The sequence below is a fragment of the Pleurodeles waltl genome, chromosome 8 (assembly GCF_031143425.1).
Source record: "Pleurodeles waltl isolate 20211129_DDA chromosome 8, aPleWal1.hap1.20221129, whole genome shotgun sequence".
In the NCBI taxonomy this organism is placed as follows: domain Eukaryota; kingdom Metazoa; phylum Chordata; class Amphibia; order Caudata; family Salamandridae; genus Pleurodeles; species Pleurodeles waltl.
Genome location: NC_090447.1, coordinates 233,042,387 through 233,065,799, shown reverse-complemented (window position 1 = coordinate 233,065,799; position 23,413 = coordinate 233,042,387). Strand labels below are relative to the sequence as shown.

Below are 23,413 nucleotides of genomic sequence, written 5' to 3'. Positions count from 1 at the left end.
ATGTTTGTTAATGATATTTGTTTACCGCAGACATAGATAAATGAGAGGCAACATACTTAGATTTGTCGTTGATGTAAAAAGATTACAAAAAAGAGCGTTTGTGCAAGATGTAAAAAAAAAATCATGCTAGCCAATTCAGTGTAGCATGGTGAACTTTACATGATCAAATAAAATTCGTAAAAGAAGATCCTCACTGTGCCCATCATGGGCATATTTATGGTGATAAAATATTGTTATTCCCATTGAATAGCAAGACCCTCGATTTAGACAATAAGGTATAAGAACCTGTGTATTGCCATTAACTCTATCAATTAAAGTTATATGAAAATATAAGCATTTAATTCAACATTTCGGTGTGGGTGTTCCTATAATTTACTTGTTAGAACTTTTAAATAGCGCAGAACAAAAACAAGTGGCACAGACCATTTATGTAGGACCTGCGTACCATGCACTACCCAGAAAATAAAACAGGTATATAATGGTATGTGGATTACAAGGCTTCAAAACAAGTATCAATTGTATAAGGCAGTGACGTTTGGAAAGATATGTCATTTACCTACACTAAACGTTTCATAAGGTGACAGTGTTCTAATGTATGGTGGTATGACATTTCACAATTTCAGTGTGCTTCGTGTTGCTGTAGGTTTTTTTTATCTACTCAAAAGTTCGTGTGTTGAGAAGAACGGTTTTGAAACTTCTCAGGTTGCATTTGTTTCCTAAAACAATCAGGGTCTGATTCACAATGGTAAACTTACACTTTCATGTAAGTTTACAATTGTTTGCTATTCTCAAAAGGGATTTACGAAAAGTATTTTTATTAGCGCGGAGTCTCTGCACATAAAAATACCTATGTGCGTAGACTGCGCAATCGTAAAGATGCTACTCTTAAAAACCTTTGTGAATAGCAAACAGTCATAAACTTACAGGAAAGTGCAAGTTTATCTTTGTAAATCAGGACCCCAGTTTATTGTCACGATAGTTCTGTATATCCGCGTCTTGTTCATTAAGTAGGATGCATGAGATTTTGAGGTTACTCCTTGTCCTGACTAAAAGACATTTAATTGAGACCGTAATGGCTGAGATATTGTTGAATTTCCCGAAGCCTTTAGCATGCCTGGCTCCTCCAAGTAGGGCTGCTCTGAGAAGAGAAAAGTAAATATTAGGAACTGCTGTTAGATTCGATTTACCATAATCCAACAATGAAAGGAGAACATCATTAAAATCAATATCTAAGATTCGGAGATGAAATTTTTCGTACCTCGAAAAATTCTGACTTGAACTTATGCTTCTTTGACAAGTGGGAGTGTGTGAGCTTTTTGTTTAACCCCTTCAGTGCTCTACTAACGAGCATGTCCATCAAAAAAGCTACTTCTAGAATGCACTAATGGTGTTTATGTAAAGGAAGGGGAGGCAGTGCGCTACAGGTTTTTATTTTCTCTTCTCTCAATAGGTGAACAACTTGTTCTAATGCTGGGGGAATTTTGTGATGTTTGCCAGTGCCAAATCACTTATGAGCCCTAGCAAACTGTAAATGAGGCGAATTGAGGCTCATTTCCAAGTCTCCTCGTTCATATGCACATGACATCACTAGTGATCCCCCACCCATATCAGATAGGTTAGGAGGAATTCCCTTACCCTCCCAGGTCCATCCAAGGATCAGATTAGTAGGTGGGGCTACAGGAGGTTCCAAAGGTAGATATTATTGTCCTTGCCTCTCCCTGAGCCATGCCCACAGCTCAAGCCACTTTTTTCTGTTGGTGGGAGGGAGAAAGGTGGAAGAGAGGGTGGGATGTTCAACTCATTTCCTCCTACCTTCATTTCACCACCCCTTCCACCAAACCAACAAAAGAAATGAACCCAGTTGTGGGTAATGGAATGGGATAGCTTAGGAATGGTCTTAACTACTCCCCTTCCGAACTGCACTCCTTATTCCATTTCGGGCAGATCTTTCATTTCACGATGCTTCTCTGTCAAAGAGGAGCAGTCAAAGAGTTTACATCCATGTCTCTGCACCCAAGCAAGGAACCAGGTGACATTTTGGTTTTCTTCAGCCTAAGGAAAAATCTTTTGTTCCAGCAAGGATCTATATACTGTTTAGATTATTTCTCATCCTCTGAAAAATCACAGCAGCACCTGGCTTCTCTCTATGGAGCAGGCACAAACATCTGTGCCCCAGGGAGGAGCTTGGTTGCTGTTTAGATTTTTCCTTTTCCTCAAGGAAATTCCAAACAACTAGTGACTCCTTGCTAGGGTATAGGCACATTTGTCTGCACTCTGGTAAAGATCCCTGACATGGTTTGGATTTTCATATCCCCATATGTGTTGTAACAGTGCCTGGCTCCTCCCTTGGCCAGAGATTGACAGACTCCTTCTCTTTCTTTTCTTACACCCTAGCATAAATTCCAACCCAGCACATGGTTCCTGACTGGGGCAACGGAATCTACATCTTGGCCTGGGGGTCATCCAGGACCTAGAGAAGCCTACCCACCCTGATATTTCTGAATACTAGACACTTGGAGGCCATTTTATGTTTGAAGGACCATTGGGAGGTGTGGCTTGGAGTGATACCACCACTTTTTCCTATCCAGAATTCCCTACACACTGGTCAAACATTGGTTAGAAAGGGGTTTGCTCACATTTCTTTCACAGAAACTTCCGGGTGTGTTGCACAATTCCCACCACCCAGTGCTCCACCAATACTACCTCATATGTGTGGATGCAACGTATGTAATTAACTGGAGCAAGACATATCTGTAACCATAAGAAAACAATATAGTGTCTTCATATAGTCACAATTGTGCCCTACTCCTGTCCCTGCACTAGACCCATCCACAAATATGTGATACTGTTTTTGGTTGGATGAAGTGTGGGGACATTGAATGTTAGGACGTTTAACATTTGATTGACGCTTTCTGTCATGATGCTTTTGTAGGTGATGTAGTTGGTTTTTAAGATAGTGTGGGCCAGCAGTGGGGCCAGAATGCTCACATTTCAGACTGGCTGCTTCCATTTATCATCTGCTCTTCTGTCTATGTTAACATATATTGATGTGCAAGAGATAGCCACAAATGGAAAAAAAAACACTTGTAGAATAGCAACGATGGAGACACAAGCCAATGCACACATTTTATACTTAGGAGGACTATGGAGTAAGAGAGCCTCCCAAATAAGTATCTGACCAACTCGGGGGTACTTTGATTTTATTTTTTAACTTGTCATTTTGTTTCCATGCAGTTGTTTTTTTCCACTATTTTGTATCTTAAAATGTTATGCCTTAATGTGCCACATACTTCGATGATACCAGTGCTTTGGCTTGGCAATGAAAAGTGATAACATTTCTATGTTGAACTTTTGCACAATCTTATAGAGAAGCAATTAAAAGAAGACGTTTGCATATTTGCTTGTAATATTTTGAAATATGTAATTTCTGTTTGATTTTAATGCCGGTCAAAATACATCCTTCAAGCAAAAACGGTGATCATTGATTGAACACTGTCGACTACTGCGCTCTTCACATTTGGATTCTATTCGATACCGTTCTTCTGAAAGAAGTCTTTTCACAAATCAACACCAAAAAACCATGGTCATGCACTTTAGTTCAATATATTCCAATTAAATGTTAAACAAATAACGTATCTGTATGCATTCACTAAGCATGAATTTGCACACATCCTTAATTGGCACAGATTGCCCTGTATTAATAATAATTTTCTTTATAGTTTATTAGACTAAAATAATTTCTCGATCTTTTAAATAAAATCATCTTTGCTTTTCCTCTGACCTATTTAGGGTATTCCTTAGAGCTCTGTTGTAAAGGTTAATAACATTAAGTCTACTCGGAAATGGTCCCAGCTTGACTAGATTTTATAGCCACTTGATTCTTTCATTCTGGAGTTACCTCTGAGTTATACTGTCTACTCATGCATACGAAGAAAATGACTTAATAAAAGTACAGCTTTTCAAAGACAAGTTACATAAATCAAAGTGAATGAGCAAAATGAAACCATTTTAGTACAGGAAAGTAATCACATTCGCCGTGCCCAAGATACTCGTTATTTTTCCTTGTCACGTGTAAATGCAAGTCAGACATGCACTCACGACAGCAAAGAGCGTGCTGCCAGCTTACATACCTATTGTTTATTTTCAACATTCCATTACTGTCTAATTGAGAGGTGCTTAGATCATTGATTTTTCCCTTTAAACTGTTGTTTGAAAGAAACATTACACTACCACTATTGCTTATTTCAGTGCGAGAAACTATTTATCTTGAATCATTTTATGCTCTGCTCTGCTTGCGCTGCAATTCAGCAAACTGCTACACATCGATGACAACGTACAGCTTATTTCCCCGTTTAAGTTCTGTATGGTTTTGTAAAATGTCAAGTGTAGTTATTTGGAGGATCTGTCCTCGTTTAAGAATGAAAATACATTTGCATGAACTCAGTGTAGTGTAGACGCAGCAGTTTGAACTAAAGCTCCCATATCACCAAGAAGGTGAACCAGTGCACCCAACTTTCCCTTGAAGGACTCCCTTGTCTTTTCCATCGAAGCATCTATCGATGTATCCATTTATCCTTTCACACGTCCATCCTTCATATGATATCCACCACTTCACCTTTACATTCTGTCATCCATCCATCTTTCATCCATCATTTAATCTTTCCCCATCCCATCCAATCACCCATTCACTCTGCCATCCATCCACCCATCCATCACCAATTCATCCATCCATTCTGCTGTGCACCAATCCAATCTGCCATGCATCCATTCTTCAACTCTGCCAGCAATATACTCTGCCATAATTCATTCACTCTGATATCCATCCATTCACTCTGATATCCATCCATCCAACCATCCATCCACTTTGGCATCCATTCACTCTGTGATCCACTATGCTATCCACTCATTCATCTTTTCACACATTCATCCATTCACACCTCCATTCATCCACGGCCTTACTCTGCCATCTTTTCACCTGTTGATCCACCTATGTATCCCTTTGCTGTGCCATCATTTCACCTGGCCATCCACCTATCCATCCATCCATCCTTTTGTTCTGCCATCCTTTCAACTGTCCAGCCATTTATTAATCCATCCCTTTACTCTGCCATCCTTTCACCTGTCCATCGATCAATTTATCCATCCATCCATGCTCCCATCCTTTTAATCTGTCATCCTTTCACCAGTCCATCGATCAATTCATCATCCATCCTTCCATCCATCCATGGTTCCATCCCTTTAATCTGTCATCCTTTCATCTGTCTATCTACCTGAACATTCATTCACTCTCTTATCCATCCACCCTTGTCCTATGCCATCCTTTCACCTTTTCATCCACCCATCCATTCACTCACTTATCCATTCATTTACTCTACCATCCTCTCAGCTGGCCTTCCACCTATCCATTTATGTATCCTCTCACCCACTCATCTGTTCACTCAACCATCCACCCACTCATTTATCCACACACTCATCCATCCATCCTTCCTTTCACCCATATTTCCAATCAATATTTCTTCCTTCTTTTTCTTTTCTGTTTGCCCATCTTTCCTTCTTCTTTGCTTCTGGTTGCTCCTAAGCTTTTGTCGGGAAATGCAGAAGCACATAGAGAACCCCACCCCTGCAGTAGCTGCTAATGAGTTGGGGGTGGTCACAATACCCTTGCTAAACACCAGCAGGGGAGAAGAGTTCAGACAGTGGAAAAGGAAGACATAACTACTGAGGGAGGCTGTCAAGAAGGGACTAAAAGCCTGATTTAGAACTTGGCGGATGGGCTTTCTCCATAACAAATGTGGCGGATATTCTGTCCACCATATTATGATCCCATTATATCCTGTGGGGATCGTAATACAGTGGATGGGATATCCGTCATGTTTGTCACAGAGTATTCCATCCTCAAAGTTCTAAATCAGACCCTAAAAGCTAATGACATGGAAAAGGGAAATAAAATAAGATATTGAAAACTTTGAAGAAGTAATACAGAAGAGGTAAAACGTGCGTGGTTAAAAACTAAAGAGAGGAGTATGAAAATAAAAGGAATATAACAAAATGTGGACACAAATGAAAGACACCTGAGGAGGGGCAAGAAAGAGAAGAGGCAAAAGGAAGAACAATTGGATGCATGCCCTCTCAGTAGAATGGAGGTATTTATTTTTGGAACTCAGCATCATTGCTTGTCCAGTGAATGCAGGATGTGCATTTGACCATAGTTAGTTTTCCCCTGATTGTTACATCATTAATCCCAATAGTATATAAACACTATTCGTTTTCAAAATCTTCCCCCTGGGAAAATGTGGCTAAGAAAAGGACTTGTGTTTTTTTCTGCAATCTCCAGTAGTCCCTTTTCAACCATATATTCCACTTTATAACTGAATCAAGAATATCATAATTCTTTTAATAAGACATCAATTTTGTGGGTATATTCCCCACTGATTATTCATTGTGTATATGCTTGTAATAGAAAAAAAAAAAAACTTTGACTAAATAACTATATTGTTTATCATGATTTAATAGACCTAGAGTCTTGAGTATTGTGTACATAAATGAAGACTTGACAGTTTGTACTTGGCAAAGATTTTGGATCAGACGAAAGAAAATTCCATGTCACATAGATCAATTAAAAACAGAGGTATACTGTACAAGAGGTTCATCCCATTTAACATATACAAATTATCGGTTAGGAATGATCACCACCTCACTCCAGGGGTTTTGTTAATTTAGTAGTAAAAATAAACCTGTACCAAAACCTTTGTAGTTCAAGTTTACCCAAAGTCAGTCCAAATCCACGCAGTTGAAAGTGAGGGAGACGTCAAGAAAATAGATTTAACATAGTCGTTCCTGCTTTTTAAAATGTTTGTTCTAAATAAATAACTATTAAAGTCAGAACATTACAACCTTGATCATCACAAACGAAACTCCTATTGTGAAATATATTTCAAGAAAGCATGATTGCTGGAATGAACACTGTAAGATTCAGAAGAGAAGGCATGTGGGAATGATTAGGTTGAAGGATGCAATATCTACACAAGTTAAAAATAATATTTTGGTGGCGAGATCCTAGGAATGCAACACATAAGATACTATTTATTTGTATATTTTCATTCGAGATTTGTTCACCAAATAGAAAAGCCCTTAAATCAAACACTGGTAATGAAATAGTCTTGAATGTAAGATGCAATTGCACCTCATTGTTGGTACTCCCTGCAGTTTACTTCCGTTTAGAGAAAAAGTTTTAAAAAAATGGAGAAGATCAACCTAACACCTTCAGACTGCTGAAACTCTAAATTGGTGAATTTCCAAAAATGAGGTTAACTCTTTTGCCTAAATAATTTCGGGAAATTAGACAAAATACCACTAGTAAAAGGGAACAAAACCATGGCACAAAACAAAAAAAAAGATAAGGAGGTTAAAGGATAAGGAGAATCGCGAATAGATGTATTTGAGAGGGAAATGGGAGAGGAGATATAGCTTAGATACAGGTTTGTGTATATTGAAGGTAGCAGTAGAAGAGCAAGTGTATAGCCAAAGCCAGAGGTACTAAAGAGAAAAGGTATTGCAGGTAAGGACCATCTTTTGCATGAGTTCACTCCAATGTTGCTCTATCTTTTTGAATGGACCTAAAACACTGTGCAGTTTACCCTTCTAAACAGGAGTGAAGTGCCTGTGCTCCCCTTTTAAACATAGCTAAATTGGCTCACCCCTGATTAACATAGTTAACTTGTCCATACGTCACTAGTATATGGTACAGACAATACACCTAGGGCTTTGAAGTTAAATGTCGCCTGTGAACTCCAACACCTTTTTGCCATCTATGGAATGGGCTGTAGAACATTGCTGCAGTCCTACCATGTGTAGCCTGACTGTAGAAACCTAAAACCTGCTACTTTAGGCTTTTGTTGCAGGTAGCAAACCCTGCTTTATATATTAATCTCATTCCTAAGCACCCCTTGCTGCCCACAAGGTAGAGTGCTGACATTTAAAAGTGGAACATGTGCAAAATTAAAGGTGGGATGTTCCTCCATTTACCAGACCTAAAAAGCTATTTTAACTAGCAAGGCCGTAACTGGATCATGGGAAATGTCAAAGTACATTTAACCTGATCCTTTTGACATGAAACCTCTACACTAGTCATTTGAAGCATTTTTCTTATTTATTGGTAAATTTGTGAGAAAAATAACTTTTAAAAAGTTTTACTTTTCCTACCTGAGCCCCAGATATGCTAAATAGTGACAGTGTTCTTGACAATACCTCCCTGACAACGAGGGTTGAACATTGTTCCCTCAATAGAGACAATAGTCTAGGTGTGGGGTGGTGATTTTCTTCCTCTTGCATGAAGGAGGAACCTCATTAACTTGAAAGTGGCCAAGGAGAGGCCTGCCCTTTCAAAGTAGATATAAAGTGAGATCAGGAGGGGGGCGAGCCTTTGTCCCATGCTCATATTAGCCAGTGTGGCCCCAAACTCAATGGAGAGAAGCTGCCCCCAAAATCCGTTTGGATTGAACATTACGTAGGGAATTTCTAATTTCACACGAAACACCTCTGAGTGGATACAAGGCTCTGCATAAGGAGTTCCCTTATTTGAATTTGAGGAGTAAGGTGTGCTGTGGGAATGCTTACAAAAGGACAATCAAGGAACTGCTGGAAATGTAGGTAGGGTAACCCCAAGGGAACGTATCCCTCATTGGTTACAGAGGAGCCAAGAATCACTCCCACCTACTGGCCTGCACAACCTATAGATGTAGCACCTCACGGAACTCTGCTTAGAAACATTTTTAGGCCTGTGGAAGAACAGAATGACTGCACTTGCAGTTTACGACGTGTGAGGAGACCTGAAGGGCTGGGCCTGCTCCCACATTTACAATAGCCTTAGAACCCGCCGTAGCGGGCTCTACCGGCTATTAAAGGCCCGCTCCCCGCGTTAAATGCCTGAGCCGAAGACGAGGGCATTTAACAAGGGAGAGTGACTTTAATAGCCGGTAGAGCCCGCTACGGCGGGTTCTAAGGCTATTAGAACATTCTGCCACACAGGGCAGAATGTTCTATTAAAAAAAAAAAATGTTCACGGAGCCCGAGGGGATTTAAATCCCCTCGGGCTCCGTGAGGCTTTGTTCACAGCGAAAATTGGAATGTTGGCGCTGCGGGCTTTTACCGGCCTGTAAAAGCATGCAGCAGTCCATTGTCTTCATTGGACATGCCAACATTCGAATGTTCTAATCAGGATTAAAAGTGGACTCCAGGGGTCAGTTGGCTGACCTCCTTTGTGGATACAGATACAGAACTAGCTGCAGGAGACTATTTCCCTCCTGAAGTACCCACCTGACCAGTTGTAGTAGATCTGGATTGGACATCGCTGGTGGCCCTTGCTGGAGTGCATCTTGACACCTAAGCTTAGTTCCTGAGTACTAGGATGCTAGCTATGTCCAGCAGGGCTTTTCTTACATCTTGGAAAATATGGAACTTAGAAACTTTTCAAACTTCCAAGACATCCAGACCGCCAGAAGAATTTTGCAGCCAAGGTACCTAATTTGGAAGATTTTGAGCTCCATAACCAGAATAAGTCTGAAGGTGAAATCTTGATGGTTGGAAGATATGAAGACATGAAAAGTACATGTTTGACACAAAGTTTGGCAGCTGTGAAAGTTTATTTTCCCCTGCTTTGAGCTTTTCCTACCAGCTTCAGGGGGACCTTATGCAACGGCTATGTGGCTTTAAGAGGGCTTCTCCAGCTTCAGCCTGCAACCTCAACCAATTGAAAGATTTTGTAGTACATTTTAGAGCCTAAGTCCCAGGTAACATCTCTAAATGGGCTGAATTGGCTTGGTGAATCCCAAATGCTCCCCCTTTCATTGGCATTCAGTGCTTTTTAACAGTAATTTTATTCAAAACTTAAAATACTCATATCTCCATTTCTTCATAATAGTTTGTCATTGATTTGATGTCATCCCTTTTATTATAATTGACTCTATTTTTCTAATTCAGTGTGGAATTAAATTGTTTGATTTTTAAACTTTATTATTGTGTCGGCACTGCATGAGTACTTTACAAACTGCCCTAAGTCAGGCTTGTCTACTTTGAGCCATATCTTCTAGGACATTGAGCTCACGTTATTTTAGTGATTTCTAGGGTTCAGCCTGCCAAGTCAGTGTTCTTATTACTTAAGATGGACGATCTCCCACCCTAAATAATGGGCATTGTAGCAATACTATTGTATACACATCTGTAAATGTACCAGGTTTTAAATGAAGTAAAGGTAAGAGGGTATTAGCGTGTATGCAGGGGTCAGTGCACAAGGATGTAGATTTGGTAGCTGTACTGGGGCAGACACATAGGTACTGTTTCTAGGGTTTCTATAGCTATAATAGGGTTTATGCATGGGTAGAGGTGCTAGAGTTTAGGCAAGGTTAGGGTTGCTAGTGTAGTGACTGGGTATACGTACTAGGGTGTAGGTAGTGATAGAGAATAGAGAGTACAGAACAAAACCGTTCAGTGAAAACGGAGCAGGAGCAACCTCGGTATAGGAAGAGTGATGAAGACAAAATGATAGAAAATGTGGGAGAGAAATTGTAGGTCTTGCTTACAAATGAGGACATTTTAAATTAGATATGGAGGTTAAAAGGGAGATACCTCTGGCCTTCTCTTGTGAACAGGAAAACAGTGATCTCAATGTTTTTTTGAAAAAATCAGGACTACAAGTAATATTTCAACCATAAAAAACATTTCCCAGGGTGGAACTGCTACGTGCAGAAAGTGTCTTTGGCTTCAAGATTTCTGTCTACTGTTTGTAATTAGATCACTTTGCCTACATCCTAATCCCTCTGCGACAAAAATGAGGCTTTTGGGAGAGGCTTGGTGTGACAAGGGGTTAGAGGAAATGTTAAATTAATTTTTCTGACCCACCCCCCCAGCATTTTGGCGAAGATACATCCATAATAGTGATATACCCTAGTGAAGGAAGTCTGCAATTTTTAGCCTTACATTTTGTCACCATCATGGTGGGTGATCAACAGACCATCCTCAAATACATTTGAAGGTTTATGGATCCAAGTCTGAAGAATAGAGTCACTTTTGCCCCACATTACTGCCTCAGGGCACCAATATCACTGTGTTTGTAAAGAGTGTTAGAAATGGGGTATTTGGTTGGCTGTCAGGTTACCCCCTGTCCAAGCAAGGACCCTCACTCTAGTCAGGGAAAGTCACACACAATCCAAATTATCCTGTGCCCACCCTCTAGTAGCTTGAAACTGAGCAGTCAGGCTTAACTTAGAAAGCAATATGTAAAGTATTTGTGCAATAAATCATACAATAACACCATATAGCACCACAAAAATACACCACACAGTGTTTAGAAAAATATCTAATATTTATCTGGGTATTTGCAGGTCAAAAACGATAAAAGATGCAATAAGAAATTGTAGAGATATCACTGAAAAGTGATATGAAGGCCCGTATTTATACTCCGTTTGCGCCGAATTTGCGTCGTTTTTTTCGACGCAAATTCGGCGCAAAACTAACGCCATATTTATACTTTGGCGTTAGACGCGTCTAGCGCCAAAGTATGAAGAAAGAGCGTAATTTTTTTGCGTGAACGCCTTCCTTGCGTTAATGAGATGCAAGGAAGGCGTTCCCGTCTAAAAAAATGACGGCAACGCAAATGCGTCGTATTTATACTCCCGGGCAAAAATCACGCCCGGGAGGTGGCGGGTCAAAAAAACCCGCATTTGCGCCACTTTTTAACGCCTGGGTCAGGGTAGGCGTTAAGGGACCTGTGGGCTCAGAATGAGCCCACAGGTGCCCTCCCCTGCCCCCAGGGACATCCCCTGCCACCCCTGCCCACCCCAGGAGGACACCCAAGGATGGAGGGACCCATCCCAGTGAAGTACAGGTAAGTTCAGGTAAGTATCATTTTCTTTTTTTTTTGTGGCATAGGGGGGCCTTATTTGTGCCCCCCTACATGCCACTATGCCCAATGACCATGCCCAGGGGACACAAGTCCCCTGGGCATGGTCATTGGGCAAGGGGGCATGACTCCTGTCTTTACTAAGACAGGAGTCATGAAATGGCGTCTGGGCGTCGTAAAAAAATGGCGCAAATCGGGTTGAGGCGATTTTTTTGCCTCAACCTGACTTGCCCCATTTTAAGACACCCTAACGTCATTTTTGCCCAACGCCGGCGCTGCCTGGTCTACGTGGTTTTTTTCCACGCACACCAGGCAGCGCCGGTCTGATTGCGCCGTCTAACGCCATTCCATAAATACGGCGCCCGCATGGCGCTTCAGAATGGCGTTAGACGACGCAAAATTTTTTGACGCTAAACTGCGTTAGCGCAGTTTAGCGTCAAAAAGTATAAATATGGGCCAAAGTACCTGGTTTGGGGTGAAAAATCCCCACAAAGGGCCGCAGAGGAGGAGATGCGTGGAAAATTGGTGTGTGCGTCGGTTTCGCCCCTTCACACACGGACTTGCGTTGTTATTTTTCACGCGGGGAAGACGTGCGTTGATTTCCGGCACACGGACAGGTCTTCTGTGGGTCGCGGGGTTTTCAGACGCCCCGGGGTCTGTGCGTGGAATCTTGGACTTTTTGTCCAGCTGCACGTCGTTCCGGTGGTCTGTGCATGGAATTTTCTTCCTCACGGCAGGTGCTGCGTAGATTTCCTCTCTGGAAGTAGGGCGGCGTTGCCAGGCGGGCTGTGCGTCGAAGTTCCGGTCGCACCACAGGCGCCGCGTAGATCTTTTCCTTGTGGGGTCGAGCGGCGTCTTTCCGGATCGGCGTGTGGTGAATTGTTCAGTTCGAAGAGAGAAGTCTTTTTGGTCCTGAGACTTCAGGGAACAGGAGGCAAGCTCTATTCAAGCCCTTGGAGAGCTCTTCTGTAGCAAGGCAAGAGTTCAGCAAGGCAGCAGGCCAACAGTAAGGCAGCAGTCCTTTGTAGAAAGCAGTCAGGTGAGTCCTTTGGGCAGCCAGGTAGTTCTTCTTGGCAGGATGCAGGTTCTGGTTCAGGTTTCTTTTCCAGCAAGTGTCTGAGGTGGTAGGGCAGAGGCCCTGTTTTATACCCAAATGTGCCTTTGAAGTGGGGGAGACTTCAAAGAGTGGCTAAGAAGTGCACCAGGTCCCCTTTCAGTTCAATCCTGTCTGCCAGGGTCCCATTAGGGGGTGTGGCAGTCCTTTGTGTGAGAGCAGGCCCTCCACCCTCCCAGCCCAGGAAGACCCATTCAAAATGCAGATGTATGCAAGTGAGGCTGAGTACGCTGTGTTTGGGGTGTGTCTGAGTGAATGCACAAGGAGCTGTCAACTTAAGTCTTTCTGTGCCTTACAATCCACGTCTGGCTGGGTTTACAAGCCAGACGTGGATTGTAAGGCACAGAAAGATTTAAGTGCAAAGAAATGCTCACTTTCTAAAGGTGGCATTTCTAGAATAGTAATATTAAATCCAACTTCACCAGTCAGCAGGATTTTGTATTACCATTCTGGCCTTTCTAAATATGACCTTCCTACTCCTTTCAGATCAGCAGCTACCACTTCAATAATTTATGAGGGCAGCCTGATGTTAGCCTATGAAGGGAGCGGGCCTCACAGTAGTGTTAAAAACATTTAGGAGTTTTATACTACCAGGACATGTAAACTGCATAGGTACATGTCCTGCTTTTCATCCCCACAGCACCCTGCCCTAGGGGTTACCTAGGGCATCCATTAGAGGTGACATATATGTAGAGAAAGGGGAGGTTTAGGCTTGGCAAGTACTTTTACATGCCAAGTCGAGGTGACAGTGAACTGCACACACAGGCCTTGCAATGGCAGGCCTGAGACAAGATAAAGGGGCTACTTAAGTGGGTGGCACAACCACTGCTGCAGGCCCACTAGTAGCATTTAATCTACAGGCCCTAGCACATATAGTGCACATTACTAGGGACTTATAAGTAAATTAAATAGTCCAATTGGGTATGATCTAAGGTTACCATGTTTAAAGGGAGCAAGCATATGCACTTAAGCACTGGTAAACAGTAAAGTGCGCAGAGTCTAAAAGCCAGCAAAAACACTGTCCAAAAAGGTGGAGGGAGGCAGGCAAAAAGTTAGGGGTGACCACCCTAAGGCTGTCAGGTCTAACAAAGAATCTTTAATCCAGTGGGATAGATGAAGAGTGATTGGGCAAATGACTTTGCAAGTGGATTCTTCAAAGCTGAAAAATAGATGCTGACATTGAAGGAGAGAGATATGACAACATGGTACACATTTCTCTATAAATCACAGTATTCTGTGATCTACACTTCACCTGAAAGGTGGGTTTCAGTTATGCCACAAAATGTAGAATGGCAGGTCTCTCATTCCAGATTTGAAGACTTTGAATTGTATAAGACCTGAGGATATGATTCAAGAAATGATTACATTCACCAGTTTTATTCCTATTCAGTGGTTAGTTGGTTGTTTTCATGTTGAAAGTGAACTGGGAAGTAAAAACCTTAGTTAAACCACTATTATAATTATCAAGCCACCAACTTTTCAGACACCAAATAGGCCTCTCACTAGCAAAGTGAAGAATGCAATACAGTAGACAGAAGACAGCAGCACAAACAATTACCTAGCTCACCTCATCATATCACCGCTATGGCACCCCAAAGTGGTTGTACTCTATTTATGATGGTCTGACTCTCCCTCAAGTGGATTCACTTCATCATCATCAATTTACTTTATTCAGTACAAAATAGACCATAAAAGACAGCCAATAAATACAAACATACAAATTTCATGATCATTAAATTAATACAAACAATATTGATACATATTTCGAATTCCAAAAGCAGCATATATAAAATTTATCACAGCCTGTATTATGTCTACGTTTCCTAAGTTATGTAAATAAAAGTAAACAAGTTGGGTAGTTCTAATACTTTTAGATAAAAATAACGGACGTAAAAACCTTTTTCTTGGGATATCATAAAAAGTGCAGAAGAGTATAAAGTGCAAAGTACTTCCTTTGGGGTGTTTTTCCATCGCAACAACACGGTGGAAGATTCTTAAACCAAGTTCCACGGGTAGGAAATGCTACCAAGTAGTGTAATGTATTCAGGCGTAGCCTGGTAAGTAAGAACCTATGTCGCTCAAGGCTGGTAGTAGTCAAATATAACATTGGGTGCGATTGCTGTGTCTGGTTCCTCGCCTGGATTCTATCTGTAGCCAAATTTGGCTTTAAATCATACACCCCGCTTTGTGAGAAGTTCCGGATTGAGAAAGAACTCCCCTAGTCCTGAAGAGAGAAGAGAGGATTGGGCATATCTAAGCCAAGGTATGTCCAATGGTCGTGTTAATAAAAGGCAATCCTGTATCACACTTCTACATAAATGAGCTTCCGGTTTTGACCAGATTTTTATCCATAGTAATATGGGTTGGAGCTTTATGTAGCTAGATATGCATCTCAGGCCCACTTCTTCATGGCAAAACGTTACTGAAGTTGATTGCGGGACTGCTAATAGACTTCTTAGAAACTTATTTTCTACAATCTGGAGGCTCAAGCATTCAGCATATCCCCAAACCCCAACCCCAATAGTCGCGATAGAGAGACATTTGCTAGAGAATACAATCATCATCTCTTTTACAGGTTTGTGTTGCAACCTTTTCGAAAATATAAAAACTGCTTCTATGGCTTTCTGAAATTGTATTGAACGTATATTTACAAAAAATTTCCAATTAAAATCTTCATCAATGGGAACCCCCAGGTACGTAAAATGTGGAACCTTAAGTATTTCTTCCCCGTCCAAAACAATTTTTTTAGTTTTTGCTAGCTTTGGCCCAGTCATCATCACAAATGACTTAGATCTATTAATCTTAAGACCAAGGTTTCCCATGAATATATTTAAAGCATTCAATAAAATCTGAAGGCCATTTGCTGTCCTTGAAATGAGTACGGCGTCATCCGCATACAATAGTGCTGGAGTTGTGGAATTATTAATAATTGGCAGATCCTTCCCCGATTCACAGACAGATCTCTCTAGCCCATTTATATAAAGTAGAAAAAGAAAGGGGGCCAGCACACAACCCTGCCTAACCCCCTTTCGTGAAGGGAACTTCTCTGTTAAACCACCCCTTGTCTTTTAAACCACCCTGTATAGGTGGATTCACTTATAAAATAAGCCTATCTTGCAGGTCTGGAGTGAGGGGTTGAGGGGAAAACCTGGGAAGTGGGAAGGGGAGAGAGCGGAAAGACCCCTATCAGTGACAAGGAAGGGATTCCCACTGAAAGTGCCTACCGCCATGGTTTTCATGGCGGTAAGGAGGCCACGAAAACCATGGCGGTAGGTGGGGTCATAATCCTGCAGGCGGCGTAGTGACAGCCACCTGGCTGGAGACTGAGCCCAGAGGCTGTCACCGCCATGGCGGATGGAGTGTTACATTGGCGGTTTGGCCTCAGCCAAACTGCCAATGTCATATTATGGGGAAAAGTACCACCAGCCTGTTGGCAGTACTTTTCTTCACTTAATTGCCATCCGCCGGGGTCATAATGACAACCTTTGTCTCAGGTACATATATGATCAGGCCAACAATGTATGGACAAATTGATGCTTGTACTCATTCCCACCTGTCCAGTTCCAAGCTCCATGTCCCTGTGTCATACTTTTAATTCCAGTCCACACAGCATGCAGAAGAAGACCATATTAGCCCAGTCCTATTACAGCCTCCACTACCCACTCAGCATGAGTATTTTTAGCCCAGCACATTCTGAGACAGCTAGTTCAGCTTGTCCACCTTTAACCTAACTTGCATGACCCATCATCCCTCAGCTACCATGGATGCCCTCCAAGCAACCTATCATTTTATTTAATGTGTTTAAACCATCTAAAACAACATTTCCTGGTCATCACTGGAATATTCTAGAACAAGAAATGATAACCTGGTAGAGCATTGTGAATGGTCAGCAAAAATTGGGAAGTTCTACCATTGCTCATCCATGGAATTTCGAAATTTTTGTGAACTGCACAGTTTACCTTTTAACTAGTCAGTGAGAACTTGAGATGGCACCAATCCCAGACATCATGCAGATTTAGGCAAAAGGGTTTCTTATTTAGAAAAATATTTTCACAGTGGAGGAAAATGTAATTAACTGTTATATGGGCACATGTACATTTCATTTCTGCAAAATTCCCACCCAAAGATTGTTTACCAATAGGAAAATGTGCATATGTAAGTTATACCCACTATTTATTTATTTGGTTAGATGTTCTGTGGAACACTAGTTGTCAGTGTGTTCAAAGTGTTTTGATACACACATTAAATGGTGTTAAATTCCCTGGACTGGAAAAAAGCATCCTGGGACCGGTTTCATGCTATCACTTCTCATCAGCCTGATTAGCTGGAATCTAGTGGTACAGTGAGCAAGGGAACCATGTCTGGGCATACTCTAGCCACTTAGGGCGACTTTAGCAACACAAAAGGAAGATGAATTCATAGAGCCTACTCATCTCCATGCAGAGTTTCAGAAACAAAGAAAGTAGGGCCTGCTAATTGTGCTAAATGTGGACTAGAAGATGGTACAGATAATCACATGTTTATGGACTGTCCAGCAAAGTACATTGTCAAGTATTATGGGGGTAACTTTGAATATAGATCTCTCTGTAATCATTTTTGGCTCCAGTGAGGGGCCAGAGTAACGTAGTGGGGATGAGAAGAAGCTTCCTTTTTACTCTAACCACCTGGCTAGGAGGGAAATATGTCTAAAATGGGTAGGAGAAAGCCCACGTGCCATGCAGACTGGCTAGGAACACTCCTAAATACATCAAAGATGTATAGGGCTGGAAGATGCTCCAGGGGGAAACAGGTTTGGCAGTTACTGTTTGGATTGGTTGAGGGACACCAGTCATTCCAAGGGTTATAGGCAAGATTGGTTTATATAGAAGACTCTCTCATTATCCAGTCCAATGACTTCACTTCCTCTCGGTTCTCACAGCTAGAGGTGTGGCTTTGACTCAAGGTCTAAGAGAAAGTCATGAGGCCTCTCTGGGCAATGGTCTAACTCGAAAGCAAGGGTAGTATTGAACTGAAAGCTTGGTTAAATCCCTCATTTTTTTGTTCACAATGCCACTCCAGTTTGCACCCAGCCATGTGAAAATTAGTCTTGAATCTGCTCCCCATGGGAACAGTCCAGCCCAAACTGCAAAATCAGGTGCTCCCTGGACCCGACACAAGCAACCCAGGAGCTGTTTCAAGGTATCACCCCTCGTCAGCCAGAATAGCTTGAGTACAATGGCACAGGGAGCAATGGACTCATGTCTGGCCATAACCTGGCCACTTAGGGTAACGTTAGCGACACAAATAGATGATGTATGGAGTGCTGAAATATGTTAGACACTCACCCCCAGTCACAGATCTGAGTTAAATCCATTGTTCTTTTACTCACCATGCAACCCCAATTTGGACCCAGCCATATATGCAAAATAGGCTTGACCCTGCTCCCAATGGGAACAGTCCCGCCTGAACTGCCAGGTGAGATCCTTCGTGAACCGGACACAAGCATCCTGGGACCGTTTCAGTGTAACACTCTTCATCAGTCAGGCTAGCTTGAATCCACTGACACGTGAGCAAAGGACCTACATCTGGGCATACCCTGACCACTTACATTGACTTTAGCAACACAAAAGGATGATGGAAGGAGTATTGAACCTTTAAGCACTCTCTCCATTTAAAGATCTGGATTAAATCCATTGTTCTTTCGCTCACCATGCCAACCTAGTATGGACACAACCATATGCAAATCAGTCTTGACCTACTCCCCATAGGAACTGTCCAGCTCAAACTGCCAGACCAGGTCCTCCCTGAATCAAAAACAAGCATCCTGGGACCTGTTTCAGGGTATCACTTCTCATCAGCCTGGCTAGCTTGAATCAAGTGGTACATTGAGCAAGGATCCCACATCTGGGCATACCCTGACAACATAGGGTGACATTAGAAACACAAAAGGATGATGGACGGAGTGCTGAAACTTTTTAAACACTCACCCACAGTTACACATCTGGGTTACATCCATTGCTCTACACCATGTCATCCTAGTTTGGACCCAGCCATATGCAAATCAGTCTTGACCCTGCTCCCCATAGAAACAGTCCAGCCCGAACTACCAAGGGACTTTTTCCTTGGGGAGCAGGGTCCAGACTGATTTTCATATGGCTGGGTCCAATCTGGGTGAGATTGTGAGCAAAAGAACAATGGATTAAACCCAGATGTGTGACTGGGGGAGATTGTCTGGTAAATTTCAGCACTCTGTCCATCACCTTGCTGCGTTGCCAAGAACCTAAAACCTATTGCTTTGAGAGTGTCCACAAGGGGCATAAATATTTTCAGTATGACTACTCTGGGAAATCTAAAACAGTGATCGTTTTTCAGAAACCTTACTGGAAATCATATTTAACACCAAGATTTACGCAACTGTCACAGAATATATTGGTAAATCTACAAGAGTAGATTTCAGACTTTTTCAGGCCCTGCATTGTGAATCATAGTAATAGGCTTTAATAGTGGATAAGCAATGAGGAGCATTGTTTGACCGATGGTGAAGTAAAACAAACTAAGCAATAGTATGACAGAGGCTCAAATTCCTACATATGTTTAGCCCTGTTTGGCTATGGTTATTTCTTGTGCACTCGCAATGTAAATTGTTCATGTAGGATGCTGTCTATTCTTAATTGTTGTTCCACAACAGCAGGACTGGAAGGGAACCAAAAATTAACTTTAGTAGACACTTGCTAAAATGCCACCACTGGAGGAGCATTAACTACAATGAAGTTAATTGGGGCATGGTTGTGTGAAGTCAGGCTTTCCTGCTCGGGTATGAACCCCTCTATTGGAGCCCACCGGTAAAATGACTGTGGCAAAATAGTAAGTCCATCCCTGAATACATTCTTTGAACTACACTACCAATCCCAGAATGTCATGTTTTGCTCTAACAACATTTATATAAAAAGACTGAATGTGAAACATTATTATTATTATTTTGTACAATGTGCACACACTTCGCATAATGCACTTTAAAACTCATCGGAAATAAATCTAATGAGTTACTTTAGAGAAATAGACATGTTGCTGTCATCAGTGAAAGGAACTCTCTTTCCTTGCTGGGATCAGATTTCATTGGGCAGTACAACAACCTTCAATGTTGACATGGTTTGCACCATCAAAAGCAGCACAATATTAAATTGCATATTTATAAAAATATACAGTGTGTTAAACATGTCAGCCTTAGGGTACTCTTCCATCAAACATTTTGTCTTCTTGCCTCATGTTTGCTGAAATTTGTCTTGGTTGGCCTTAGGAGTCTGTGCACTATACCACTGATAACCTGTGCTAAAGTAGTTGTGCTCAGTCCTCTAAATATGGTAAAATTGTCTTACACCCAGTTGGCATATTTCATTTACTTATAAGCCCCCAGTAAAGTGGTGCAATTTGTACTCAGGGACTGTAAATTAAATGCTACTAGTGAGCCTGCATCACTCATTGTGCCACCCACTGAAGTTGCCCTTTACAACGTGTCTTAGATGTCCCACTGCAGCCTGCATGCAGTTTTAAATTGCCTAATCAACATGGAAGAGTAACTCCTTTTTGAAGCCTAAACTGTTGTTTTTAATAAAGCAACTTCTTATGTAGGCGTGAAACAGACCTTAGAGCAGGGTGTAGTGTAATTAAAATGTTGGGCATGTACTTTTAGGTTTTCTATGTCTGGTAGTGAAAAACTCACAAATCTGTGTTTTACTGCTGTGGGGCCCACCGCTCCCACAGGATAACATTGTCGTACCTACTTAGATTTAATAAGTGATAAAGTTTGTTTGGGAAAAAGTAGAAATGTTATGTTTGCTTTCTAAGTAATTCTAATGCAAAATCCTCTTTTAAGGTAATTGTAATTTTAAGTTACAGTTCCAATAATGCCACTTTTAGAATGGTGGTATTTTCTTGTCCTATCCATTTGGTCCCTGCAGCCTACCAACTGAGTCATATGACTGTGGTTAGCATGGCACTGACCTTTGTGTATTCCTTCCAGATAGTTAGACAAAGGGGGGCTAGTTAGCAGAATGGGCCTTCCTGCCAGGATGTGTAGGGTGGAGCTGTTCCCTGCCACACTTACATTTCATAAGAGCTGCCTCAGCATACTCACAAAAACATCATACTACCCTTTTTTCACTTGAGACTTCTTGAATACTGGGCAGGAAGGAAGAAAATTCCAGAACTTCACAAGTTTCTGGGGAAAACTTCACAAGTTTCTTCCATTTTAAAGTTGGTACCAGGTATAAAAAAGGACCCTCGGATTCGCTCTTCAGTTAACTCCTAGACCTGTGGAGGACACTTAGGACTATCTGGTATTCCAGAGGGCTGTCCTGATGCTTGAGGCCTGCTTCATACCTCAGAAGACTACCATGCTGTTACTAGAGTACTGCCCTGATGTTTGAGGCCTGCCTTCTACCTTTCAGATGACTGCCCTGCTGTTTGATGCCTGCCTTGCTGCTTGAACTCCAAGGCCTAGTTGACTGGCCTCCTGTTCTGAGTTATAGGGACACAAACAGCTCCAATAACTTGAACTCTGCACCTGGACCCTGCCTGAAGTGCATCCTACCATCCAAGTAGTGCCCACCCAATCCTGTACTCTTGGAAGTCGTGTTGAATGTGCCTTAACAGCCCCAAATCCACAACTTTGGACTTTGGAATTACAGCCAAAAAGTGCTCAGAGATTCGACAGGAGACCGGTATCTATCTGCTTACAAACTTACCACAGTGGCAAATACTGTTCAGAAGGTCCTTACAGAAGGGGATTCTGGACTTTTGGTGGCCTCGTCGCCTACAGCCTGCAGGTTTGTCCTGCTCAAGACTGTTGACTCTAAAACAAAGAAAATGAGTCCAGAAGTAGAAATCTTCAATGCAACATTGTCCAGCGGCTCACTGATGTCAACTCCTCCTCCTCTGTCACCCCCAGCTGCAGTGCCACCTGAACTATCCTTCTCAGACATTTTTCTTCAAAATGTCTTCAAAGTCCAAAGGCAAGCTGAGACTGGACAAAAATCCACCTCATGTATCCAAACCATGGTCCATCACTGTTGGTCATAACTTTCGACTTTGCCCTAGTCTCAGACGACTTGACAGCCGCGGTTGGCACTTTGATCTTTTAGGTACTAGTTTTTACAACAAAATCTAAAAATTCATAACACCAGTTCTACTGATTGCATATTTTGCGTTTTGGTGTCAAATTGTTTATTAAATATTACTCTATTTTTTTCTAAATTGTTTTGGAATTTTTCTTGTGTTGTGTTTTCACTGTACTACTGTTGTGTGACACATACAAACTTTACATATTGCCTCTATGCTAATCCTGGCTGCTTTTGTGCCAAGCTACCAGAGGCATAAGCACAAGGTTATTTAGTTTCTTTTGTTTTCACCCTGAAAGGAATTGTGGGTTTTATTTGAGAAGGGTCCACACACCCTCAACCAAAAAACAAAAAGTCACACATCCATACAAACATTCTGAAATTAATTGTCAAAGAGATAATCACCCTTAAGCCCTGTGGCACAGAATCAGAATCTGTACTTGAATTAATTGCATCATTTGCCTGAGTCAACACCAATGCCACCTAAAATACCCTGTACAATATATGCACTCTGCAATAAAATGTAATTTAGTGACTGATATAATAGGAAAATCAGGGAAAACGGTTCACCATTGGATGGTGTGATTAAATAAAACAAATTACCTCCTAACAAAGGCATTCATTCATCACAATAATTTATCCACAATGGAACAGCATCACAGGGAAAGGCAGACATGATCTATAATGGTACTTTTTAAGCATTATTTAAGCATGGGATACAGAGATAAATTTTCAGTAAAAATTGACAGCACCGGGATAATGCATGCAGAGGAAATCCTTTGTTGCCAAATGTCAACTGTCACATTAACTTATGACTGCTTTACTGACAGTGAACGGAACACTGAGCAACTGTTCTTGTAGTTCATATGTATTATAGGAGACTCTGCAAATTGTGCTCCAATGGTGTTTGCATATTTTGTTGAAGAGAGTTTCACTTTCCCTAGTTAAGGAACATTTGTTAACATAATATCACTGAAACTTATACAGCTTAACGAACAATCCACAAAGTATATAATAGTTTTTAATGTGGGCCAGACCTACTAACAGGAAGCACCAGTGTGAGGCCCACCCATCTAAACTCACACATTGGCCCTCATTGCAAGTATCATAGAATTTGTGTGGGGTGGAGAAACTAGGGGGCCAAAATCTACAAATTCGAAAAACTCTAGAATTGTAGAAGTGTTTTATCAGGAATAGGGAATAGCTGCTTGTACCCATTAATACTGCAACTCTTATTAAGACCATGAGAGTGATGCAACTAACGGATGGAATAGAACATCAGCTTCAAAAAATCAAGCTAGTGTTTGT

The 23,413-nt window shown here is 41.6% G+C and overlaps 1 protein-coding gene across 5 annotated transcripts in view; it reads left to right on the top strand.

Annotated features, from left to right (window-relative positions):
• The window catches only part of NCAM2 (neural cell adhesion molecule 2), a 1,466,086-nt gene that overhangs the window by 788,801 nt on the left and 653,872 nt on the right, over window positions 1–23,413 (top strand). The window lies entirely within an intron of this gene.